Below are 26,748 nucleotides of genomic sequence, written 5' to 3'. Positions count from 1 at the left end.
GCTTTCCCCCTCCGCTACAGCCCACCCCTCTCCATCACCTTCTCTCTTCCTTGCCCGGCGCTTCAGAGAAACGCGCCCATCGGTGTGTGCGCAGAGGCTGCGTTGTGAAAGCCTCTCCGACCAACACCTTGAGTGCTTGTGCCCCCCTCCCCGCCCGGCTGAGGCTCCCTGTGCGCCTCAGCCAACTACAAGAGGCGACAATAAAGCCGATGTCCATCATGTCGCCTGTTCATTTCAGAAAGGGCAGATTCTGACCTCAGTTCCGCAAGTGGAAGCTTGTTTCGGGCTCGCACTGTGGGCACCATTTACTCCAACATTTACACAGATACGTGTGAACATATATATTTTTTCCCCTTCCAACCAGACTTTTTTCTTTCTTCCATTTCACCCCTTAGCCGAAGGGGAACCTTCTCGTTATTTGCATGGGGTACGGAGGGCGTCAGAGGGACAGTGGTACCCAGACACACACCTGAGCCACATGCGCCCGCCTTCGCATGGGAACCCTCTCGCATTATTAAACTCCCAAGAAAACTGTTGATCTCCTCCAAGTGTGAGGCTGAATCTTTACATTTAGTGCTCGTGGCTGCAGCGCTTCTTTCCTCCTCCCAGTCGTCCCCCCCCGCCTTATATATTTTTTTTCCCCCCAGCTTCGTTTCTGTGTTGTATCTCCAGAGATCCCCGGGTCTCCCCGGCAGGGCTGGGGCAGGCACAGAGCGCGGGCTCCTGCACCGGGACGGGACCGCGGAGCGTTTTCGTGGGGGGGGGAGGGGGGAGGGGGGAGGGGGGAGGGAGCAGGGAAGAGGGACGTGCCCTCACTTTTTAGCTAACTGGACCAGGAAGCGTTCTGTTATTATTATTGTTAGTATTATTATAACCAATTTCAGATTGTTCTTTTGTAACTTGCAAAGCGCCTGTAAATTTACCTTAAACCTGATTTCTTTCCTAGCCAATGGTGTCAGGGGCCGGCTAGCCTGTCCCTCCGGAGCATTAACCCTTGTCGCTAGCTGGAGTGAGTGAGAAGCTGAGGTTTGGCCCCGAGGAGCTGTGTGTGTAGATCTGGCACAGCTTTGCTCCCTTAACTCCTGGATCTTTGTTTTGGTGGCGACCAGGCAGAGCAGGGAGCGCTGTGCTCGCATTTCCCTCTGGCTTTTACACACACACACACAAATCCCCCTTTCCAACTTTCTGCCTTTTGCGCTTCCCTTCCAGTTTTTTCACTTCTCAGACCTACTGGCAGCATTTGCCGAGATCTAGATCCCCGCCGTGGTAAGTGATGCTTTTCTCCATTGCAAAACTAGCTCAGCTCTCAGCTCGCTGTCCCAGGGATGGGTGTAGAAGTTGCATTTGTTTGGAACAGAATTGCCCAACCCCAGTTGTTTCACGTCAAGCAGCACAGAGTAAAACTATTGTCGTGTATTAACTCCGAATGGGAACAAATAGACCAAATAATCATTGTTGGCTCAAACAGTAGCACGGCACTAATGTCATTCTTTTTAAGTTTGCAAAGCAACTTTTTTTTTTTTTTTTTTTTTTTTTTTTTTTTTAATGGGGAGAGCGAGCCGCTGTTTTGGGTCTGATCTTTATATTTACATTACACACCAGACCATAACAAGCTATACAAAGAATGCAGCTGCCATATGTGCTTTGTGAACATGCAATTATGATTGGGGGTTCATGCATTCAACCTAAGTAGTGTTGCAGACACACTGATACCACTCTGCAAGGTTCATGCAATACCTGAAAGCTCACTCCATATTTGGGGGGAGGGGTTGAAGAGACGTTGCATTTTTAAAACCTCAATGTTAAAAAAAAAAAAAAAAACTACAGTAAATACCTCCTGGACATTTATTTTTAATGTACGGTCTGCAGCTCTGACTGGATCAAATTCACGATTATTCAGATGAGGTTGCATTTGAATAACTTGCTGGTTTCTCTCTCCCGCCCTCCCCCTTCACCCTCCCCCTCTTTTCTTTCTTTTTTTTTTTTTTTTTGGGTGTGTGTTTTGTTTTAAAAAATAAGAAAATGAAGAGAACCGCTGAGTCCGGCTGACCTTTGGCTGACATAATTTAGCAGGAGACTGTTCGCAAATGAGCACTGGATAAATTAGACACTCTAGTTCTCCGGATAAAGCGATGCTCAGCGCTCGGCTCGCACCAAAAGGAGCCGGGGCAGTGGCTACCCCACGGCCTGGGAGCCCCCAGGGCGGCGGCGGGAGGGCAGTCCCGGCGGAGGGGCGCGGAGAGCCGCCGGGCACCGCCAAGTTCAGGGCACGTCACCTCTGCCGAAAAGCCGCCCCTGCGCGCCGCTGAGAAACGAGCCCGAGAACCGGCACGCTCTTGAATATTCTTTCGCAGGTCGCCGCTCCGCAGCCGCGCAGAGACCACGGGTGCACACGAGTGGCGGGACCGGGCTCGGCGGCTCCAGCTCCGCCATGCCGCTCCGCGGCCCTCGGGGCCGGCCTAGCCGGCGGCAGATGGGGACTCTCCGCGGCCTCCCCGCGGACGCGGTTCTCGATCTGTAGCTGGACTGGGCTCCGTGGGCGGCAGCGAGAGCGCGGAGGTGGCCGCGGTCCCCGGGGACGCGGTGCCAGGGTGCCGGCAAGCACGGGCCCTCGCCCTGCCTTGTTAGTTTGCCAGGGTTTATCTCGTTAAGTTGTGCAGGACGTTACTCACATGACAACGCCCGGGCAAACTCTGGAGAGGGCTTAATCCCCACAAGTTTCTGTCAAAAAAAAAAAGGGAAGAAAAAAAAAAAAGGAAACCGCGTTTCGGGTTTTAACTGATCATCTGCTGAGTATCTGCGGACACTGCTGCTTTGCTCACGCAGGCTTGCCGGGGGATTGTTGTTTTAGAGAAAACGGAGCGTTTCCCAAGCGCAGGCTCATGCCTTTTTTTCCCCGCTGGAAGAGGTGAGAGCCGTTCCCCCCCTGCAGCGGGGCGGGAGGGGGCAGGGGCACGGCGAGGGGCCGATCCTGCGCTAAACTTCCAGCTGAAGCAGGACCGAGTTCCCAGCCGACAGCAATTTCCCCTTCTCTAATGAGTCGCCTCTGCTAATAAATGACGCCTCTGCTCAGGTTCCTCAGTGGTCTGCAGCTGAGTCTGAGAGAATTTGATTCTTTATTTGAAGATGTGTTTTAATAAAACTGCTATAACGTTGGCATTTTATTAGGAGGTTATTGTTTCCAAATTAATACATAATAGATGAAAAACGTCTATCCTACCAAACTAGATTCACCTCCCTGCACTCCTTTCTTCATTTACATGCATTTAACAACCAAACCCCCAGCTCTACATTGCCCTGAATCATCAGACTATTAGTTTGCTGGGAAGCTAGTTGTTTCACCCAGATGGATAAAATTCTGAATAAACTCAAAAGAAATGCAAAAACATATGCTTTTCTGCAATTTTCTCTCCGCTCCCCCCCTTTTTTTCTTTCCTCTTTAGTCGGTGTTGATCAACACCACCAGAAACTTCATTATCTAAAATACAGACCTAGAGGACAGGGACTTCGGGGATAGCTCCCTTTTATTCTGAAACTTCCTAAACTTAGAGCAAGATTGAACATGTCCTCAACTCTGCACCTTCAGGAGTAAATGAATGATGTGCTAGACACTTTACTTCTACTAAAAAAAAATAAACCAAATGCTGTAAGGTTCGAATTATTTCTCAGGCCCATTTTCTGTGCACATTTTACAGTCAGAATGTAAAATGGTTACCTCAGGAGTTGATAAAAACACTATGCAGATATTACTGTATAACTCTTCCTTCATTTTATTTCAAGTAGATTTTACTAATAATTCATAGCAAAGAAACGGACAGCCACGCTGACAGGATACCTTTGCAGGTTGCAGGCCAAGCAAGCTTAAACAGCTCACATGTTAGAAATAAACTTGGAGTAGGTGTAATATTTCTGAAATAAGAACAGATTTATTTATTTTTTTTTTTTTTTTGCAAATAGGTATTATTTTGCACTTAAAACTTCGTGATTTTCTTTTGTTTTCTTGAATGGTGAAAGTTTACACCCACGAAGCATGAAGCATTTTAACGGAGAGTGGTTACAGTAGAATTTTAGGTTTTAAGGTACTGTCCATTTAAAAAAAATACTAACAGAGCAAGTATGGTTTCTGCTTGATACCCGAAAGAACTATAATCTGGGAAATACTGCCAAAATACTAATCTGCTAGATAATGTGAGTACTGAATAGGAATATATTTCCGCCAGCTCTGCAATACAAATCAAGGAACATTGTAAATATCATATGGTCAATAAATCAACAATTTGTAAATGCAGTGCCAGCATCACAGCACTCAAGATATGTTTTCCTATTTATAAAAAAACATGTTTAATTATTCAAGTTTGGGTTTTCCTTGCCTTTATGCTTTATTGAAAGCTGTTGAACCCTTAGACTTATTACTGATGTGTTTTGTTTAGGAAGAGGGGTTATAATACAGGCATTCGTGTGTCTAATGCAAGTGTCTGGGTTTAAATCAAAATCAGTATTTTTCATGAAGGTGAGTGAAGCAGGTTATTTGCTTATGGCAATTTTAGTGTCAGTCATATCTTTTGATCCACATAGATTTAGTTATTTATTTTTATTTACCATTACTATTTGCAGTGGGACTTTCACTGAGGTGAATATCCTTAATTCTAAATAGAATTTTAAATTTACTTTGTTTAAAATATTTGGGATATTTAAAAAAATTAAGTGCTGGATTATTTTTCTGCTGTGATATTTGTAGGAGTTGTTTAGTCTGTAGGTTTGATCAATATATAATGTGGTTTGTGCTTCAACAAACATTTTAATTATGCAGCAAATTGTTGAATGTTCCTACAAGGAGCAATGGACAAAGGCTACTGGGAAGTGTAACTACATTAAATTGGTGAAACATGAGGGCTGAAATAAGAGACTAAACCAAACCTCACTGAAATCAATGGGAGACTCCTGTTGAGCTGTAACAGGCTTCAGGCACAGTACAAATGACTGTACAGGTACAGTACTTTTAATCTCTTTTCGGTCTTGCTTTGGTTTACAGCACGTTATTTACAGGTAACATTCCAGAGCTAGATTAAAATTTCTTCATTCACGCTTGGCATAAAAAGATCTGTGTTTGGATATGAGTTCCTGATAGAAAGGCTGGACTGGTATGGCAGAGCTGATGGAAATGATATGCAAGGTTCACTTTATCTGAGCAATGATTGCTTTTGGGATATCTCTTAAACTATTTTTTTTTTAGATAAAGGTGTATTTTTGTATGCATGCTGAAGCTATCTAAAAGATTTGGTCAGGTCCTCTCCAGTAAACTATTTTTTTTGTATGCATGCTGAAGCTATCTAAAAGATTTGGTCAGGTCCTCTCCAGTAAACTATTTTTTTTTAGCCACATGACTGAAAGTTGAAAATTGACCAGATTACCCTATCTATATTCTTCTTTGTCAAAGAGTGATGACAATGAGAGATCCCCATCCCCCCCCCCAACCCCTCCAACCTTAGCACTGTTCTACAGATATCACTTAATAATTAATTCCCTAATAATATTGGAACTTGACTGTGAAAATGCTGTTTTCTGGTAGGAGAATTCAGATGCAGTAAATACTGCTACAGCAAATGGAGTGTTTCTGTTGGGATATGCCATAAATGAGATTTAGTCTGTTCCCACTGGAGCCATAAGTTTAGGATCAGATCCTGCTTAATATCATATTTCTCCTTCTCATGATATTTAGTGACTGGAGCAAAAAACACAGCTATTTAAAAACACCCACCCCTTTAAAAATATATGGACTTGCTTATCTAGAAAATCTCAGCATGACTGGAATTTTTTATTTTCTCCCCTCATTTGCAAAAGACTTAGAGACTCCTTTATAAACTTAGCTTCATATTTAGATACTCTCTCATTTTAAGTTGCATTGTGCATTGAAGAATAGCACATTTAATTAAAAAATCCTAACAACATAAAATCGTGAAGTGTTGTCAGTAGCTGCAGAGAAAGGGCCAAATTCTTCCTTTCTTAATCTGGCAAAATTCCCATTGACATCAGTGCTATGTTCTTTACAGAGCTCGGACATGTATTTTAAGACTCCACCAATTACAAGAAAATTGTTTTACTCTTGCTGTAGTGTTTACTGGCTGAAAGTAGCAATCAGAAAGCTGCATGCTCCTAGTTTTCTGTTGTAAGTTAGAAATTGTTAAGATTAAATCCTTGATGTTTCAAAAAGCTGTAAACAACTCACTTCTGATATGAAAGCTATGCAAGAAAATTCTGGCTCTTCCAAGCTGGACTTTGAGTTAAACTATAAGAAAAGTTCTGAAGCTTTTTAACTTTTCCCCAGCCAGAGCTGTCATTAAAGTATTATTTTTACCTGTAGAAGTATGATGAAAGGGCTTTACAATCCAGATCTGGTTATATTCTGTAGGTCTAGCATAGAAACAAAATTTCCTCTCTGACATGCCCAAATAAACAATGAGCCTATTTCAAGTTCCACTCAATAAGTGTGTTAAATGCATAAAGTATTTTGAGTAAATGCCATGCAGCTGTTTGGTAGCTTGCATTTACTGTGGTATTGTGTCTGCCTGCATTTTGTGTACTGCTATAAATCCTGCAAGTGGACACTGCTATTTCTGACACATCATGTTGGATTTTCTATAAGTCTATAGGTTTTGCTCCAAGTAGATGAAAATAACGAAACATTATAAATATTAGATAGTCTTGCTCCAGTGTGTGGTGCTGTAAATCTCTTGAGATTTAGAAAGAGACAGTGACAACATGAATGCAATTACACATGATACTATTTTATGAGCTAATTCTATAAAGCAGCATCTCAGCTCTTCACTGACAATAATTTTTCACGGCAACTTTCAGAGTGTCCCATGGAACCTTTTAGTAGATTAATTATTGGCTCATCCCAAAATAAATTTGCACGTGGCTAGAATTAAACAAAAGGCCCACCGCTGCTTCAGGAGGAATTTTGTCTGAGAATGAACTCAGGATAGAGCCAGCTATTTCAGGGCTCAGATTAGAATGCTGAAATACAGTGATATCTGCCAGGCAGCTCTGCTCCGCCTGCGCACCAAAACCGTACGTGCCTTGCAAGGCCTTTGTACTGTCCGCTGGTTTGTAGAGGTTCTAGGCTGGAGAAGGAGAAATATTTCTTCTCTGAACTTTGTAGCTCAACAGGTGACTTTGAAATGACCTATGAATTCTTCCACTTTTGTTAGCTGAGATCAATATCTAGCATGGTTCTAGGAAAATACATGTAGGTATTTTCTCAAGGCATGCTAATTTAAAGAATAAGACCTGGAAAAATATTTCAAGTGTTAGAGGATTCAGAGAGTTCTCAGAAAAAAACAACTTTGGAATTGTTATAGCAGCTGTTATACTCTATTATGTAAATCATCTGGGAATGAAAACAAAATATTGTGTAAGATAGTTTTTGTCAAATAATAAATATGCTATCATTTAGACTTAATGTTTTTCCAGAGGTGTTATTGTTATCTGATGAAAGTGAAACCTTAGAGTACTCCTTATTTTGACTGATGAGGATTTAATATTTATTTATAGCTGTGCCAAAGATAACACAAATATATCTGTTCAAGAGAACATATGTTTCTCAAAATTGGGTGTTGGAACTTATGCTGTTGACCCATGTCGAGTTATATTTGTCTTCTAGGTGTCAGCTAGATATTCTCACCAATTTTGATCAGAGATACTAAAAGATAAAATATGTGGCATCCACCCCGTCCCCCCTAAGCCGTAAGAGTCCTTGGTAAGATTATTATTTACTTTACTGTTCATTTGTATCACCATAGGCCTCTCTGCAAAAACTCAGTGGTTACTCTTCATTGCCTGAGTGTTGTAAAGTGGCTTTTATAAAAACAAGAATCATGCCCTTTAATTCATTTCTTCCCTTTTATATGAGGTATGGGCTGCTGGTGCAACATGTCAGTTCATCAGCCTGTTGACTACAGTACAGTATGATTTCACTAATGACTGGTATGCATACTGCAGATTGCCACATTTTGCAAATTAGTGAGTAATCAAACAAACACCATAAAAATCAAGGATACTGCATAATTAAATATACTTATTCATTTATTTTTACAACCATATATTAGTTTTAATTATTTATGTTAATAATTCATTGGGTGGTAGCACATGGAGCTATGGAATGTGTGATTTTTATTAAAAGTATGTTTTAGTAACCAAAGGCCCCTGCAACACTCTGATATTCAGTCCTTTGTGAGGAGATGGGTGAGTGCTTTTTCCTTGAGTGGGGGACCTAGTTTCAGAGATAATTTCTAAGAAGGTCCTATAGTCCTTGGGGCCAGCCTGATCCGGTCTGGTGGAGATACTGGGGAGGAGTGGCTGTCACCTTGGGAAGGTTGCTGCAGCTGGGTTGGCTGCTTGCCTGTGTTGGCTTCCAAAGAGCTGATGAAGAGGGAGAAACTCAACCTTGGCAGCTTAGAGTAGGAGCCTGACTTGGGTGCTCTTGGCAACTCACTGTGGACCTCTCCCTCTCTCTCTCTTCTGCTCCTTCACTCCCATAATTTATTCTCCTTTTCTGGTTCATAAAGCAAGCCTAAAGCATGAGTAACAACACCAAACTGTATCTTTTATCCATCTTGTTTCTGGTGTGATGCTAGTAATGAGCCAGGGAGTGAAAGCTTTTCTTCTAGGGTGGCTGTTGCCTGCAAAGAGGGCAGTGTTTGCTGCCTAATGAATCCCTGGGTTCCCCTCTGAGACATCAACCTCCAGCACCAGTTTCTGCCTGCTGCCCAGATGGGCAGAAATCATTTGTTTCATGTCTGTGGGATGGACTTCGGCCTCTCCTGAGCTCAGTTTGGATTCCTGGCATGGAGGAGAACTTCCCCCAGGGTCTCAATTTCTTGCCATTCCTTTAGGAAATGTACTGTTTTTCAAAAGTGTCAGGGTAAATGTTGTGTGTATGTATAAACCCTATTTGTGATGTGCATGTATTTTTTTTTTCACTGTACATTTGTTTTTCTTTTCCATATGCTAGCTTGTCAGTTGGACATTCCATAAACTTTCAGTTGTTAAAACCATTTCTCTTCTTTCCTTATATTTTAAGTTTGATTCACGAATGGCCTGTCAAGAGTTTTATATTATTGTAAGCTGAAGTTGGATGGTAGCAGCGACAGGCCACTAACCATAATTGTGTTGCTGTTACCACTGTAACAAATTTGTGTCATTTAGCTATTTTGAAGCTTGGGAAGTGTATAAAGGCAAACACAGTGCTGATGAATATTTATTATACTGCTGTGGGATCTTAGATTTAAACATGTTTGCATCAGTTCTGTAAAACTGTCCTTAAAATCTGGCAGAGTGGCTCACATCTGAAAATCAGGGATAACGGTTAAAAATCTTGCTGGGAAAATATTTATTACTGTGGAAGATACTTATTTATATAATTTTAATAGTAATAGTGTTAGAGTCTTCTTGCAAAGACCAGAGTAGGAGGCAGACGTTTGGTCTGACCTTAAGTCAGTGCACCTGTGTTTGACAAGATGCTAAGCACCATGTGAGGTACACAGATTTTCCTCATTTGACAGTATTCAGATGATTGCAAGTTTATGTCCCAAATATATGTATTTCTTGGTGATCTTATTAGAGAAAGGAAAGTTTGAGCCCCCTCATAGTCTCAGCAGGAGCAAGCTTGTTCCTGTGTCGCACAGACAGGGCAAATGAAAGCTCTGTCCTTACTGCTTATGAGGCTGGTGGTGTTTTATTAACCTACTTGAAACATGATTTTAATGTGTATAAAACATGCTAACAATTTCAATGTATTGGCAGACCACTGATTTTTTTTTTCACTTTTTTTTTTTTCCAGATATAATTGGATATAGGCAAAAGAAAATGGATAGTCATGAGTCATAATGTTTCCATCCTTTACACCATGATTGTCTTTTTGAAGTAGTCATAATCTAGAAACTTTTTTTTTTTTTTAGCTTATGTTGACAATATAGTGTACATTGCAAATTTGAGATAATATATTTAAGATAATGATATTATTCTTAGATGCATAGTAGCCAGAATTTATCACACATAGAGGACTGGTGTTAGAATGGATCTTGATTTTTTTGTCGGTTTTCAGGTTAGTGAAAACTTCAGTTATCTAACAACCAGCGAGTCACTACTAATGGTTGAGTATGAACCATAAAGACATTGTGAAGAGTTGCAATAAAAAGAGTCTGACTGTCTGTCAGTGAAGCTGGGTACAAACTAGTCTGGTTAGATGTAACCCTTCGGCATCAATGCAATTATGTTAAGAATGACTAAAGTTGAATCATTTTGGAGGTTTAAGTGGGGACTAAATAGAGCCCAGATAATCTCATGACTCCTGCAAACACACAACTGACTTTCACCATTCAAATTTAGCTAATGATTGTGCTTTTTTCTTTGGCCAGTTGTTGTGTGCACAATATGACTCTTTTTAAATAAGAAAACATCAGACATTTACATGAGAACATCTCTCAAGGTCATAAAGTATGTGTGCTGAAGACAAAAGGATATTAATTTGACTATAATTTGTGTGAGGGCTTTCAACAAGGCAGCAGAATGCATATTTTAAAGATTTTTTTCTTTAGTAATTTAATTTTTCAAGAAATTCTGTCATTAATATCTTATTTTGAGCATTGGGGTACAAATGGTATTACTCATGTTTCTCTTTACTTCTGACAGTACACTTGACACCAGATGTCTGTTCCAGTAGCATATTTGTCCACTGGTAAACACGAAGTATTTCCCCCCGCCCCCCCCAATATCCCTCACTTATAAAAAGCACTAATGTTTAGAAAGGCTGGAAAAATAACGATATTTGGAACATATTGAAAAACTGTGATTTTTCCAAGTGAAATTAGAAACACGGTCTCTTTAACATGGAAATTTGATTTCTCTACTATTTGAGGACTCATTTCTGCAACTGTCACATATGTAAAATTTCCAGTGAAGTCAAGGAGGCATTTGAATACAAAGAAACAGCACAATCAAGCTCTGAATATATATATTCCATATGTTTTTCTCCCTCTCACAGTGATATACATATTATAGTAATTTCATCCAGATAAAACTGTCATCATTTTAATTTTTGCAGTCCTTAAACTGTTTAAAAAATTAAAATTAATAAGAACAATTTCGGAGAAGAACAACTCATCTTTGTGAGAGGATTTAATTAGCATCTCAATTTTTTATTTTAAACTGAAATGTGAAATATTGCGTTGTCAGGACATCCTTGAATGATATCCTAGATGTATTGTTTGTTTGGAATGGCTTGAAATCACACAACTTTACTGAATTATAACCAGATAAATATATCTAAGCCTGAGGGCAGGAAGTCCTGGCAGCTGAGACATGGAGAACATGCAGTTTGTCCATACTAGATTCTTCTGTTCCCTTTTACTAATAAATCTATTAGAAAGCTTTGTTTTCACTCTCTGCATGATAAATAAAGTTTCTGTCTATGGTACCATATCAGTGCTTGGTACTGATGCTTGTAACTCCACCTATTCTCATGGAGAGAGGAGACCTCTGTGAACCAAACCTCATCAAGTCAGGTTTTGTTTGGGTTGGTGCCTATTCCAAAGCAGGGAAAATATCGCATATCACAAGTATTATGGGATTGATGAATCACACCTTGGCTGCATAAGGTCATCTGCAACAGTATTTGAGCTGCCAGACCACCCACCTCAATTTTTGTTTTTCCAGAGTGTCCAGTTTTATTTTCTATTTACCTTTTTTTTTTTTTTTTTCCCTTTCTCTCCATCACATCTCCCTTGTACAAACCAGTTGAGAGGAGGCTGTAAAAAGTCAGGGTAGCACCCTCTGCATGTACGTACAACTCTCTGTTCAGTTGAACTCTTTGGTAAACCATTTTTCTTGCATGACAGAGCATGTGCTGTGTGGCAGACATTTTTATGAGGTACCCTAGGACAGAGCTAATCACATCACCGTGTCTCAGGTTTTGACCTTATCACTATTGTGCACTGAGCCTAAAAATTGGACACTGGCAACTACATAGCAGAAAAATAAATGAGAAATGACATTTTAGTTAAAAACAATAAGTGGATTTTATTTTATTCAAACATAAGGTCATATGACTTTTATTTATTGTTCTTCTATGAGTGTAATTAAATAGCTGCCATTTTGCCATGTCAAGTGATAAAAAAACTGAGCTATTTCACTTGTCAGGATGGGTCTGCATGCTGTCTGCATGGTTCTGCAGCTGTTTTACATTCAGGCCTTTTAATGAAGCCAATGGAAACTCTACCTGGAAAACAATGAGAGAATAATATTCTTATGTGAAATATTGTTTATAACATCTGTAATAAAGCAGGCTAAATCGTACCTCTGCCATTTAAAATCATAAATAGTGCGTTAGCTTTTAAAAGCAACATTTGTCCTTTTGAAATCTTTTGATGTCAGGCTGCTTTAAGAAATGCCTAAGTAGACCTCCTCTGTACAGTGGTTTGATTAAGAAAAAATAATTACAAAATCTTCAATACATATATAATGAAAAGTAGTACATAAATGTGAGCCTGATAATTTATTATTGTTATCAGAAACAGAAGAATTTGTAGATACAACCATCATTATTTCCAAAGGATGTAATAATGTAAGCTGTTCTTATTTGATTACCTGCATATATTTTTTATATATATATATATATGTATATATATATGTATCTGAATGTGCATGCATGCAGATTGGTGACATAAGCATTAATAACCTGTGTTTAAGAACATAATTTTTCACTGATGCACTAAACCTCTTATTTCATAGATATGTTGGCACCTTTTAAAGTGATAGCCCAACTGTACAGAACGAAAGACAAACTCTGTCAGTACTAGTAGGGATCTTTCTTAAAACAAAGTAGAAATAGTTCCTGAAAATTTAGAAACAGCAACATGTATTACTGCAAATTGGAAAACAACAGTTACTTGCAAAATGCCAGGCTGCAGAGAAGGATGTGGTTTGGAGGGCAAACTGTCTGCAGCTTCCAGTGTAAAACCATTTAAACCCAACATAACGCCAGGCACCCAAATGTGATTCATACGTGTGTGACCTGCAGCACCCTGGGAAACCTGCAAACTGTGGCCGGTGCTTGGACAGCTCTTCCTGGGGTGCTTACGGTGAGATGTTGAGGTGCGACCTGGAAAAGAAAGAAACTCCTGTTCAGGAGAAATGGTGGCACCGTGGTGTGTTTCCTGATTAAACTCTGACTCCAGTGAAAAATTCTCAGCCCTTTCAAGCTCTTATATTTTTTTCACACCACTCACCTCTGGCATAGAGCTCCCCACAGCCCAGGCAGCTGGCACCCACTGTGCCTTGCACAGGGTCCCTGCTTCAGCCCCGGAGCAGGGTTAACCCTGAGGTTGCCCAGATGTCTTCTGCCCATCCGTGGTCCACCAGCTGCCTGGAAACCCGCTGCTGAGAGGGGGCTTGTGAGGGGAGCTCTGGGTAATGATGGAGGCTGCTTCTGGTTGGGAGAAACGAGCAGACAAGGTTTCTCCCAGCATCTGCCAATCAATCAAATTGAACACACAGACTGGTGACCAGCCCTGGAAAGCCTCTACCATCATTTACACTAACACAGTTATCTTTCCCCAGTGCTGTTTGAGAGAAGCAGGTCTCAGATGTTACCTGCTTAATAATTATCCCATTTCCCAAGGACAAAGCTCCCCGCAGCTCCTGCACCGAGAGCCGGGCGGACACCTATGGTGGTTCCTCAGAGCTGTGCTTTGTCACTGGCAGCTGACAGAGCACATTGAAATGGCTGCGCCTCATGCCCCCACCTCCAAGGAAGACAATTGCATTAAGGGTTGCCTTTTTTTTTTTTTTTCCCCAGTTTTTTATTAGGTGAAATAGAATAGGAGAGCCACAGTGCTCTAAAACAAGTATAACTATAATTTTGCTGCCCTTCCTTTTTCTTGTATTGATGCCACCTGCCATAAAGCTGAGATAAATGGTTTGTTCTGAATTTGTATCCAACAATATGTGAAGATTTCAGATGTTTGGGACTGAGCCTGCTGTGTCTGGTTTGTGCATGTATGATGCACGGGCAGAGGATTGCTCATCAGGGTGGTTAGTTGCAGTGATACAAGGATGCACGTAACAACGTGGGGTCGGTGCTAATGTCTCCTCTTAGCTTTCCTTTTATTGTGCCCAATGTAATAAGCAGATTGATGACCTCTAGGGCCTAATTCTCATCTCACACAGTTGACATGGATATTAAACACACTGTAATTCACCTCTCCTGATTTGTAACAGAGTAAGTGGACTCAGATTCATTCTGAATTGGACAAGCTTATCCACAACTTCCAGATGTTGACAATACAATTGATTCCTAAGTGGAAAGAAAGAGAGGTGTTTCTTCAAACCCATATTCGATTTCCATGCTTCAATCCTTCTTTGTTTTAACTTTACCCACATGCTCATATGTCATGGTGATAATTGGACATTTTGTTTTTTGAGTCATCTGTAGGATCTGCACCCAACTCATTGACATATGGAGGAATAAGATGCTGGAAAAAGAGGGTCAATACCTCCATTACAAGTGTTGTACATAGTTGATCTTAAAAATATATAGAGAAAACAGAAAAGCTGCTATTAAATACATCTTTGCTGTCTGCAGTAGAACACAAGACAGATTTATAACATTAATTATTTCCACCAGCTTTGGGCCTGAAAGATGAATATGTCAGGTGTTTAAATACTAATTTACTTAAAAAAAAATCTATATTAAAATATCATTATGCATATTGGAAAGTTAAAAGTCAAAGCTATATAGCTGCTGAGGTAAAATTCACATTTATTGTCCACTGAATGTGATGGAAATTGAATTTGTCAGGAAGCTGATTGATATCTAGAAGTGTTTTGTTTTCAGTGACTGGCACTGCCGAGTTACAACCATCTATCATCTAACAGGTAATTAGTCAGATTTCTCATCATGAGCCTTCAATCCTGCTGTTTTATTATTGAAATACCACAAACCAGTAGGCATCTGAATGCAGATAAACTTCTCTGTCATGGTCTTAAGGACAAAGACAACATTTTGCAACTCAGCTGTAGTAAGTTTGAATAAAAGTCACTGAAATGTGAGGCACGATGTTAACAAATATAGGAAAAAGAGATCCTGGAAAACATCATCAGTGTTGACATTTTTGCTGGAAAACAACATTTAATATAAAAATCTTTAGTCTTGCAATCTACATGTAGAGAAATATCTCCCTGTACAGAAGACAGTTGGCTGAGGCAGGGGACTGTTTGAAACTTAGGAGGATAAGGTAGAAATCAGGGTCTATCTCTCAGAAGCACTATGACCCTGTCCCTACTTGTTGGTGGCAGATGTCAGCTCTTTCCATGCAGGCACCCTGGTTCTTCCTGGTGATTCCCAAAGAAGCCAGTTCTGCTCCTGCACGCATCCGTGGTAGCTCTCATTGGTCTCCAAAGCAAGCAAGGCACAACTCCCTGTGCTTGACCCCCTTCAAAAGTGAACAGGAGTGGAGTTCAGTACTCAGGCCACAGCTGGCCCCGAGTCTATGTTTAATCAAAAATAGCTCTGCTGGGAGGTTGTAAACTCTTCACACATGGTTGAGTGCATGTTTGAACCATTAGCATGCTTTATAAAAAATGATAAAATAAAATATTTGATAACACAGTTGTTACCTACATGGCTGTGATAAAAATGCTTTTTTTTTTACATATCCTTCCTCTTCTCCCCTCATCTCTTTGAAGTGTTCACTGTGGATGATATAAAAGCAGTTAAACAACCATTACTAGGTAAGGATATGAAAAAGTAAAAATAAACTGTTACTAGAGCTTCAGGAAAATAAGCAACATGAACCGATTACACTACTAAGTGTGTTACACTTCAGATTCTGATTCAGTATCTACAAGGAAATTGAAAATGTGTTGCTGCTCACCCTTAAAATATTGCTTTTGTAACAATGCAACTGCATGAACTAATATTAGTAAAAGCTTTGGGACTAATTGATCTAATCCAGCTGCACAACTACATAGCACTAGGATGCCAACAACCTTGGTAGACTCAGGAAGTCAAATACATAATTTTTTAAGCTTAATTCTAGTGCAAAAAGAAGTTTTTTAGTAGAAGTTTAACTTCATAATATCCCAGCCCTCCCTAATGTCAAGACACAACAGCCTTTAGTTCTTATGAGTCGTAAATGTTGTTCTTTTCTAGAGAACTCCACCATAGAATATGCAAATTTTTATATACTGCTGCAGTCCTGAGTTAGAAATTATAATTCACTGTAACTGATAAGGTGTTCTTAGTTTATACAGTACACCCCAAAACAATTGCTAAGCAAGTCAGCTAACCATTCTAAAAACTATTTTGATCCAAAATTTCAGAACATTTCTACGATGAATAAACTGTCCGTTTGGTATAATGTGTTTAATGATTCAAAGAATTTGACAGTAGTAGGATTTAAATCACAGTGTACATTATCGGATAATGTATTTATGAGTATTATATTGTAGTATTTAATTTGCAGTTGTTCCTTAAGATTATCTTGTGTTGCAGAGCCAAGTAATTTTGAATTATGAGTTTGTTGCATATGCTTGAGCTGACATTGTCACATGTGAGCAAGAGGCTGAGACATGATTAACAATGAAAGAGAGGAGTGTGTATTAAAGAGACAACTGAAATGTGAAGGAAAGTAGCTCTTGTTCCATGGACTGAGTTTAGTATGGAGGAGGATCAAAACTTGGGAGTTCTGAATAACCCAAATTTTTAGGGAGAGTGAAATGGAATTCACACTTTGTAGCTGACATCGATCTTTCAAGTAAATGTTCCCTGCAGAGAGGATCAAATAATCCCTTGATGGAAAATGCAAATACAAACCCAACCATGAGCCACAGGTTTCTTTACTTTCTTTCAATGCAAGAGGTCTATTTTACACGAAATTTGGATAGCTTGTGTGCTTGGGCAAACTTACCTTCTCAAGATGTTTGTAAACAAATCCTTTACTTCTTGTGCAATTATTCTACATTCCCACCCTTACAATCCATCCAGCAACCAGGACAAACTCCTGTCTTGAGAGGATGCAGTGAAAAGAATGTGTAGATAAAGATCAGGAGTCACATAAAATCAGCATAATTGACAAAAAAAACCAAACTGGCAGAACATAAGGTGACTGTCAAAGCAGGGTGTAACATATTAGCAATAATAAATAACCCAGAAATCTCATTTCATGGAAACAAACCAATATAAACACTGAAGACAGCCAATGCTAAACACTAATTAGATGTAATTGCATTTTCAAAATGATTTAATGGATCGGAAAACCAGTCTCTGGCACTGCCCTCCTAGACACCTGGGCAGGGGCAGTCAGATCACCCACAGGTCCCCAAGCTTTGCAAAACGCTGGTGAGGAAGCAGGGGCCTGATCAGGGAAACAAGAAGAAAGAAAACTTCTTCTCAGGCATGGCAAACCTTGGAGGCTCACATCTGTCTTCAGAAGTTGCTTTTCTGTAGCTTCACCCAGGTTGCCCTTTCTTGCACAGAGCCAACATATCTCCTGGTCCATTCAAGTGCTGTATCCAGAGAGCCTGGCTGCCCCAGGAACATGGCTGGGACACCGGCAGGGGATGGTAGGCCATGGAGCAATAGCAAAAGTTTGGATTCCTCCAGGTTGTTACAGATTAACAGGGTTTTTGCAGGGATACTTCTAAGTGATAGATCACAGGCTATATCAGGGTTGCTGGATATTTGCCTGCAAATGTGAATTATAGTCACTATCAAAGCAGTGAGTGAGTCACATGGGATGAGATGCTTGTGCTTTAACATGTACTTCTGCTACTTTCAAGCAGCTTGGACCAGTTGCTGATGTGACTGCAAACTCTTGCATTGCATGTTATAATTTAAACTAATTGATAATGTGCCTCTTCCTTCCATGAGCAGTTAGCAGTTTAAAGTTTAAGAGCCAATGCATGAGCATTTTGATTCTTGCTTTACTTTTCTATTTCCCATCAAGCAAGCACCTAGCTGAGGGCAGAAGACCAGGGCTGGGCCCTGGTGAAGTGTCAAGATGTCTTATTCTTAAGCAATCGCCTTTGAACGGCTGTTACGTGAACACAACATGGTCTCTCCCAAAATGGCTGTTAACCATCGTTTGCACCAATTGCAGCTCCCCCCATTATTGTCTCATTGGTCTCTAGATGGAGCAGCTTTGTGCAGTCCAAATCCCCTTTTCTCTCCTTTCATGTCCTTGGGGTCTGTGTTTTGTCTCCATGTGCTAATAGCAGTCACTATTCATACAGTGCTATCTTCTGCCTGGCACAGGACAACCAAGAGGTGTGGTAGCTCCACAGCTCAGAGGACTTTGACCAGTCACTGCTCAGTAACAGGCAGCCCATATCATTTGCACAGCATGGGACATGGTACAATGAAGAAAGGGGGCTATGCTGACTTTCTGCCCTCTCCTCATAGCCTGCTGCCAGCACTGGCCACTGCAGTGGCTTCACTACAAATTCCCATGTAGCCATGATCTAACAAAACAGGCCTGTAACAGCCAATAACCTTAAATCCCTTAATTTTGGGGTTTTGTGGCTTGGCTCTCGCTGTGTGGATGAATAACATACAGCCTTATTTAGACACAAGTATGGAATAAATGGCAGTTATCAGATGGGAGGTGACACATTACAGAGGTCTGATGGAACAGAAGTGATAGTGGTGGAGAAGTGACAGTGGTAGAGTGTCACAGGACAGGATTCTTCCAGTCTCTGGATTTTACATTCATTTTGATAGAGGTGAGATTGATCTTGAAATGAAGTTTCAAAGAAATAAGTCTTTAGAACAAATGCTTGGAACATATTATTTTCCTTTTGACATTAGTGGATTAATTGCTAAAATCTAAAGCGAAGGGTAAAGTCAAGCCTACCATCAGTAGTAAGTGTAACACAGCAAGTATCTAATGTGTACTTTTTTCTCACCTTTTAATTACAATTTTGGTTTCCTGTGTAGAGTGACGATGTGCAGGTTGTTGTTTCAGGAGACGGGCAGACACCCACTGGTGTGGGAGCGGGGCACATCTCCCCGTGCTTTGCCAGGTAAAAGCCCTTTGTGTTCATCCTGCACCTGTCGGAGGTCTGTAGGAGTGGCCAGCCAGTGTCACCTGCTGACACAGTGCTCGTTCCCCTTGCATGGAGAACAGAGTTTGTCCATTGTGAAGGGATGTATGGGGACATGGGGGACCAATTTTCTCTTCTGTGCGTGTGAGGAGCCCCCATTTCCACCCACATGCATCCTCCTACCTCTAGGTGCCTGAACTAAATCATTTAAAAAGGGCAAGGTTGCAAGGTGCTAAGTACCTGGGGCTCAAATAATACCTCAGGGATAATGATAACTAGATGCATTTGCAGAAGGTAATTCTTTAAAATTGATAATATATTAAGGTTTCAATATGTTTATTAAATACTTAAGAATGTAATTTTTTAGAAGACTATCCTAGCATTGCTATCTTTTTGCATGTGCTTAGTTACCATTTTAAACAACGACAAAACAGTGACATGTGGTACTGAAGATTTTCTAAGCATCCCAAAGCAATATATGTGTGTGATATATGACATCCTTCCATAAATCCTAAATTTACACAGTATGCTAATGCTTGATTCCATAATTTCTTTTAAAAATGATTATACCCTGCTGCTAAGAGCAAAGGCATACTAAAATCAGTTTTCTATGCTTTTCCAACAATGAAATGCAAGCCAGCACACCACATAACCAATACTTACCATATGTTAGAAGATAATCCAGTAGGCTTCAGACACTGACACGATTTGCTTAAATAAAAATCTCTTTTTTTAAGGCAGTAACAACAGCCTACCATTTTTATTATTCCTTTAGTGACCTACTATAGAAACACTAATATTAAATATAAATATTTTTATTGTAAATCAGTCTAGTCTATTTTCATTGCCTTTAATGCGGGATGGCTCTGGCTTAGTTGTTAGGCTAGAGGAAAAAGAGCTGCAATTGTATCATTGGGTTGTTCGAAGAAATTCTCAAAACCCGAAAATATTTGCCAGATCAAAAGAAGCCCAAAGAGCAGCTTTAAGGTTTCTCTGGTATATTGGAGATGAGATGAAACAGTTCAATTTGGTATTAAAATAATTAAGTGTAGTCTAGAAAAACAGCTATAAAATATTTCTGTAGAGCACTGATATCTCTTAAGTACAGTTCATTGCTTTCCCATTCTGTACCAAATGAGACTTAATACTAAGCACATGCTTAAGTGTTTGCAAATTTGGGGTCTAAGGAAAGAAAATGTGAAATGCAATTTTTTACATTGAAAGGAATGAATGTATCTGACAGGTTAAGATTAAAGCTCTATGCACTAATGTGGCATGTTTCATTGTTACAGAATGATAAGAAAATAGAAAAATTGCACGTAGAAAGTAGAAAGTAGCAAATACATGAATTCTTTTCTTTTTCGATTCACCAGGGAAAACATACTTGATCTCAAGCACTGCGTAGAGGTGGAAAATAAAAGATTTTAAAGCTGAGATACTTCCAATTTTTCCCAAATCATTAGGACATCAGGGTTGAACTCTTGGTCCCACTGAAGTCAATAATAGGAGAACGAATGGAAAATACAGGTCTAAAAGAAATTTATAGCTGTTATCACTAGACCATTTCTCTCACATCATACTTTTAAATACTATTATCATTTCAATTCATGTCATTACGTGATCCTTAGTAAAACATATTTGTACCTGTGAGGCAGTGCTTTATACTTTCTTTTAATGCAAAAATTATGTAATAAATCTCAGCATGCTGGATTTATTAACTGCCCAGTTTCTTCAGCTAGATGTGTCTGAATTTCTGGGGCTCTGTTTCTCTGACCAGACTATTCCAGCTGGACTACTGGCTAGTTTTATTGAGTAATGGACTGAGCAAAACCAGTAGTTATGGGGATACAAGGAGTATTCTCAATGGGAGCATTTGGCAGTATGTAGAAATATTTGTAATAGGAGAATTTGGCACATTTCCAGCATCTGCAAAAAATGTAGACTCCTCCTTTATTCCCAAAATATGCAAAGGGTTTACAGCCGAGAACAGAGAAATGTGGGAACTCCACAACTTGACACTTTGATCCACTCCCAAATTGCCCACAACTGCCTACGTGCTTTGGAACACCCTCTGCAAACCCCAACATTTGGATTAAGTGTTTGTTAGCTCTTTTTTCTAATTAATAGCAGAATGAATTATTTTCCTCATTATGTAGTTAGCTATTTATTGGGCCAGATCCTCAGCTGGTGTTAATCAGCACAGCTATTGATCTTGATGGAACTACCCGAATTATATCAGTCATAATTTTAGATATTTGACTTAATATAATTTTATAATAATACACTGGAAATCACAAATGGAAACCTATATTTAAATATTTATAGCTGTATATTCAAATTCAGAATTTTGATGAGTACAATAAACTATGCACAGAAATTAATTTTGGACTAGATTTTGTCGGAACAAAATACGATTCATTCTTTCAGCTGCTGGGGTCATTTTGTGCAAACACATTTAAAATTACTGAAAGGATTCTATTGTGGCATAATCCCATTGAAATTAATAGCTACATTATACAACACTAACTAGCCAACCACTTTTTTTTTTTTTTTTGACATTTGGAAAACATCACAGGTTATCGCAACCTTCTGTTCAGTCAAAGCTCACATGTCCATCTTGTTATAACCTACTTTATTAAAGATACTGCAAGCATACCTTTTCCCATAGAATTGAAAATTAAATTGTATTAATTATTTATAACCTCAGATTATAAATGTGTACCCTTGGAAAAAGGGCAAACAGAGGACACAGGAAATTATACGAATGTCCAGTGGTAGAATTGTTACATTTGAGAAAATCCACTGGTACAATAATCTTAGCAAAACTTATGACATGGAAACTTAGATGCCACTTTCAGAACATTCAAATATGTAATCCCTGTTGCAGTCAGTTTCAAATCCTGCCCTGGCAGAAATGTGGGGTGTGCGCACATTTAAAACGAATGAATGAGCCCACACGTGGTGGCGTGCTAGGATTCAGGGAAGATTTTTAAGCATGCTTAGATTCCTACCTCCTTTACTAAATCCAGACACCTACATACCTTGAAAAATTGACCATTTGTACTCTTTACTGAAGGTCTCATGCAATTGCAGAGCAAACCTCCACTTAGTTATGCAAGGGTGTGTGTACTTGTCAAACTTTGAAAGTGTTAGGAAATTCTGGCTTGAATAGCAATTTCCAATAATTGCTCTATTGCTGTTTCTTGTTGTTCATTCTCTGAGTGCAGGAAGAGCCTTAGGATGGTTAAGGTCATCTATGAACCTGAGGAGAGGGAATAACCTCCATGTGCACTGTGTAAAATAGGGCTGTAGTGTCTCTTCTCAAGGGCATCTGAAGTAGCATAGTTATATGTCAATGTGATAGTGTCACTTTCCAAAAAGGTGACTGATTTACAGCTTAATGAAAGCATGTCCCTCAAAGTTACCTGTATCATGCTATCACAGATGAGACTGATTAGTCACATAAACTGAGAGGCATATCACTGGCAAACTCATATCCCTGCATTTTAGTCACACGAGGATTTACTCTCCCAGCTGCTTTTAATGAGAGTTGCACAGCTAAAGCCTAGTCTGCTCTTGAAGATCTTTGTGTGGAACCAAGAAATACGCTAGCAATGAGAGCATTGGTTCAGAAAGTTGTAAGTCAGAGATGATCAAGTAAATATTTTGTTTTTCCCAACCCATAAGCAAGATGTTGTCATCTAATACAGAAGCTATAATATTGGTTTTAAAGTATGGTGTAAGCCAACGGTTAAGAATGTATAATTATACCAATAAAATAAACCAAATTGTAGGAGGTTTGAATAATATTTCAATATGGTGTATATAAAATATTTCTTATGTCACTTTCCCCTTATTTTAATGTCTGTACTGTGATATTTACACTTGTTTTACCAACCAGAGTTATCACTGCATTACCTAGTAACAGCTGTAAAATACATTGTATAAATACAGATTCCTTCTGTATTTGTGGGCTGTGATCATGCAGTTCATTGCGTGGTCAGCTGCTGGAAAACTTGCTCCTGGAGAACTTCAGTGGGCCTCTATGTGCAAGAATGGCAGCTTCTGAGGCTTAGTATATATGTGGGAACAGACTGTGGTTTGTATAGGGCCACCACCATACACCCAGGTATATGGTACTTCAGTGTCAATATGGAAACACCTTGTCACCTCTGTCACATGAAACTTTTTTCTGCTTCTTGATTCATGACTATACTATAGAAACTTTGAAATCCACTCTCTCATTAGATCTTCTATCATTTGTCCAGATGCTAAATTCAGTTATGCTCATTTTAATCTCTAGCATGAAAGTTGTAACCACAGTGACTCCTGAAGAGCAACAGAGTATCTACTACCAGAGGAAACTCATCTCTGCAGAAGGTAGAAATCTATTGAGAGTCAGCTGAAGGCTTTGACTACCTGTACAATTTTTGTTGGAGTAGCTTTGTCAGCAGACCTTCCTCAGGTAGATTCACTGTATACCAGCAAAAATGTCCTTTTGTCAGCATAGTTTCTGCTAGCTCCCCAAGTGGAAAACTATGCTGACAAAAGGACATTTTTTGACAGTAGGAATGTGTGCCCTTATAATACCACCAGCATTAAAACTCCTGTCTGACAGAGACAGTAACTAAGAACTCAACTTTCCTGTGAGCTTCCATTGGAAGTAAGAAGTGTCTCAGAATTTATGTCCCCCCCCAAGAACAAGATGCATCTCTTACATAGTCTTTGTGGCCATAAACACTTAACACTGCATATTTGCCATTTAAAAACCAGAGGAAAGCAAAAGCCCTCAACCTCAAATCATGCACTTCAGACAGCTTCTTCCCTGTGGAGGAGGAGGGACATGGAGCAGAGGAGACAGCTGCCATGAATCATTCTCCAGTCCGCACCACTCAAAGCTCCTTGAATAGTGTAAGAATGGTTGCAGCAAGATTGATACAGAGGACCTAAGGTAATGCCACAGATAAGCAAAAAAATAACATTTCCTTTTGAGGTATCTGTAGTCAAACTGATACAGATGTGCTCACATTTTAAACACACAGTTATTTAATTTCTTCAATTTATATGTTGTTAACTCATCAATGAAAAAGTATCTGACCCTTCCAGGCTAGGGCTGATCTGCAACAGCCTTGGAAAAATCTAGTTTAACCAGTCCTTGTTCAATAACAAACTTTCTCATAGAAGAAATCAGCTTGCTTTTTTTCCACCACAAAACCTCGTCCTCTCACATTTCTTAGCTTACTTGTTGTTATATTAAAGATCCATCTTCACTCAAAGTTCTGACACAGCTTTTTCATTGAGTGCTGTATAAGACTGTAAAGCCATGGAAAGGCTCTTTGCTGTATTTCATACAACTGTCACATAAGAAACCAAACTGCTAAGTATGGTAGCCACACTTCAGCTGGCATGCTTTGAACATGTGACTGCCATCATTTCACATACAGCCAGGCAATCAGCAGGAGTTCTAATCATTACTAGATAGTTTATTTTCACACTATTTTTCATACAGTGCTTTATTTTGGAATTCATATCGCTGAATGGGTTAGCAAAGACTAAATTAGACAACGTAATGATAATCGAGACATTGTGCTGACTGTAGAAGAAGTAATTTGATTCTCTGAGAATTTGGCAAGGGGGAAGGACCAGGAACTAAAAGTTTAAAGTAACTCTGAGATTTGAAGAGGAGGAAGGGATGGAATTAAACTAAAAGCAGAAGACTGCAAAAGATATAGCTAGCTGAGAATGGATTGATTGAAAGAATGAAAGGTTTGAAAATTAAATTGAAAATAGCTACTGTTTTATTTTTTTATTTTTTAATTTTTTTTAAATTAAAGACCCCAAAGATTACATCAGACAGTTTTAACTACACATGAAATCAGAAGCAACCTAGGCTGATTAAAAGTATAGGTAGAGGGTAAAAATGAAAGTAGCAAAAAGTAAGAAACCTCCAAATAGAATTAATGTAATAGAAGTGGAAAAAGCCTTAGAGGAGGAATTAATACACCCCTGTTTTGACATTAGTGTTTTCAAGGAAGCTCTAGCTGCCTGTCAGAGCCCCACTGGAATCAATGGGTTACTGTATGGGTGTGGATATCAACCAGTTCTGTGCAGTTTGCAGGCTCTTGGCTAAGATGTGAAGCTATCATCACCTTAACCACTGTGCTTGTATGTTATATCACATTTCCCCATCTGGATTCTGTTTTTTTTGCCTATTAAACTAGCAGCCTCCTTGGAGCAGGGACTGTCTCTTCTGAATATTCAGTGATTAGCACAATGAAACCTTGATCCTGACTGCAACTTAAAACTTATTTCTAATGATACTAGGAATAAATATTTTGAAAGCAAACCAGAATTTAATTGCAAATAATGCTGGACTGGTCCAGTGTAATTTGGGAGTTATTTTAATCATTCTGCTTTGATATTTACAGGTTCTGCAAATATCTGAGAATGATGGGAAATCCAAATATTTAAAAAATGCCATTGGTGGTGTTTGAAAATGCATATGAAAATTTTGATATAATTACTCATTATGTAAATATCAACTGATCTCCACATCTTCAAAAATATTTTAGTCAGTCAGTCATGGGGCAGAGATGATGCAATGTGAATTAGGTGTCTTCTCACAGAAAGCTGACAATGAATGTGACCAGTGTAAACCCTCTGTGTGTGGTCCCTATCCCACATGCAAAATGCCCAGCACTAGTGCTTACTGTGCTAAGAGTGAATATGTTTCAAAAAGTCAGAACTGGCTTGTAATCATGTCACTTTTCCCAAGATTGCAAGGAGGGGTTAGTTTCAGGATTATGAAGTTCTGGGGTGATCAAGATAGATTTAAAGAATTGTGAAACAGGCACTTTTTGAGCCCTCTTGGTGAAAAACCACTCATAAGCCCCAGTCACTTTTGAAAACATTGGCCTAAGTTTACCACAAATGTTGACAGAATATGACATATATCTGGATCATTATATGAATTTAGAAACCTTTTTCTTATTGTGTAAGCAATAGTAATATTTACATCATCATTGCATCCTTAGACAATGGTATTGTTCTTTGATGTTGAACGTTACCTATTGAGGTATGTCACAAAACTAAGATACTTTTGGAAATGAATGGAGATATTTAGTTAAGAGCCATAATGGGTAAAAGAGAGAGCACCTTTATGACTTTTAAATATGGAGCAGTGTGCTTACATGAGTCCTGAAATGCATATTAATTTCACATTTATGACTACATCTTTTTCACTTTGAAGTCAACATGAAAAGGTGGACCGAATAAACAGGAAAAAAAAGTAAATGTTATCTCAACACTTTCTGTGCTGCTTTTATGGTTTTGCTGAATCTGTGATTTTATGTGCTGTTATAAGAACTGGCAGTGCTAAGAAAAAGGCCATGGGAAGTCCATTCTGAATGGTTGCAGCACCAATGTGTTTGGAGGCAAGCAGAGTAACCTATGCCTAAGAGATACAATTGTGACTTTCTCTGCCCAACAACTTTGCTGTTTTGCTGTGCAGTTGTATGAATACTGCCATCTCCTTTCAGATTTCTACATCTGGAGGAAGGCTCAGGATAGATCTATTTTGACTTCATACATAACTTTTTAAGGTGCTTCACATAGACACAATACATAGTGACTCAACAACGTATAAAT

At 39.4% G+C, this 26,748-nt stretch overlaps 1 long non-coding RNA gene across 2 annotated transcripts in view; it reads left to right on the top strand.

Moving 5' to 3' along the window:
• The first annotated feature begins 852 nt into the window (after positions 1-852).
• LOC110361147 (uncharacterized) overlaps positions 853-26,748 on the top strand; it is a 66,264-nt gene continuing 40,368 nt past the window's right edge. The window contains exon 1 of one of the 2 annotated variants that reach the window (XR_002417541.2): positions 853-1,266. This is a non-coding gene — a long non-coding RNA (uncharacterized LOC110361147). The remainder of the gene's footprint in view (positions 1,267-26,748) is intronic. The other variant, XR_010474690.1, reaches the window with a different exon arrangement.

The sequence above is a fragment of the Columba livia genome, chromosome 9, assembly GCF_036013475.1.
Source record: "Columba livia isolate bColLiv1 breed racing homer chromosome 9, bColLiv1.pat.W.v2, whole genome shotgun sequence".
NCBI lineage: Eukaryota > Metazoa > Chordata > Aves > Columbiformes > Columbidae > Columba > Columba livia.
The sequence above is the reverse complement of the archived record's forward strand: the minus strand, read 5'-3'. Positions and strand labels throughout refer to the sequence as shown.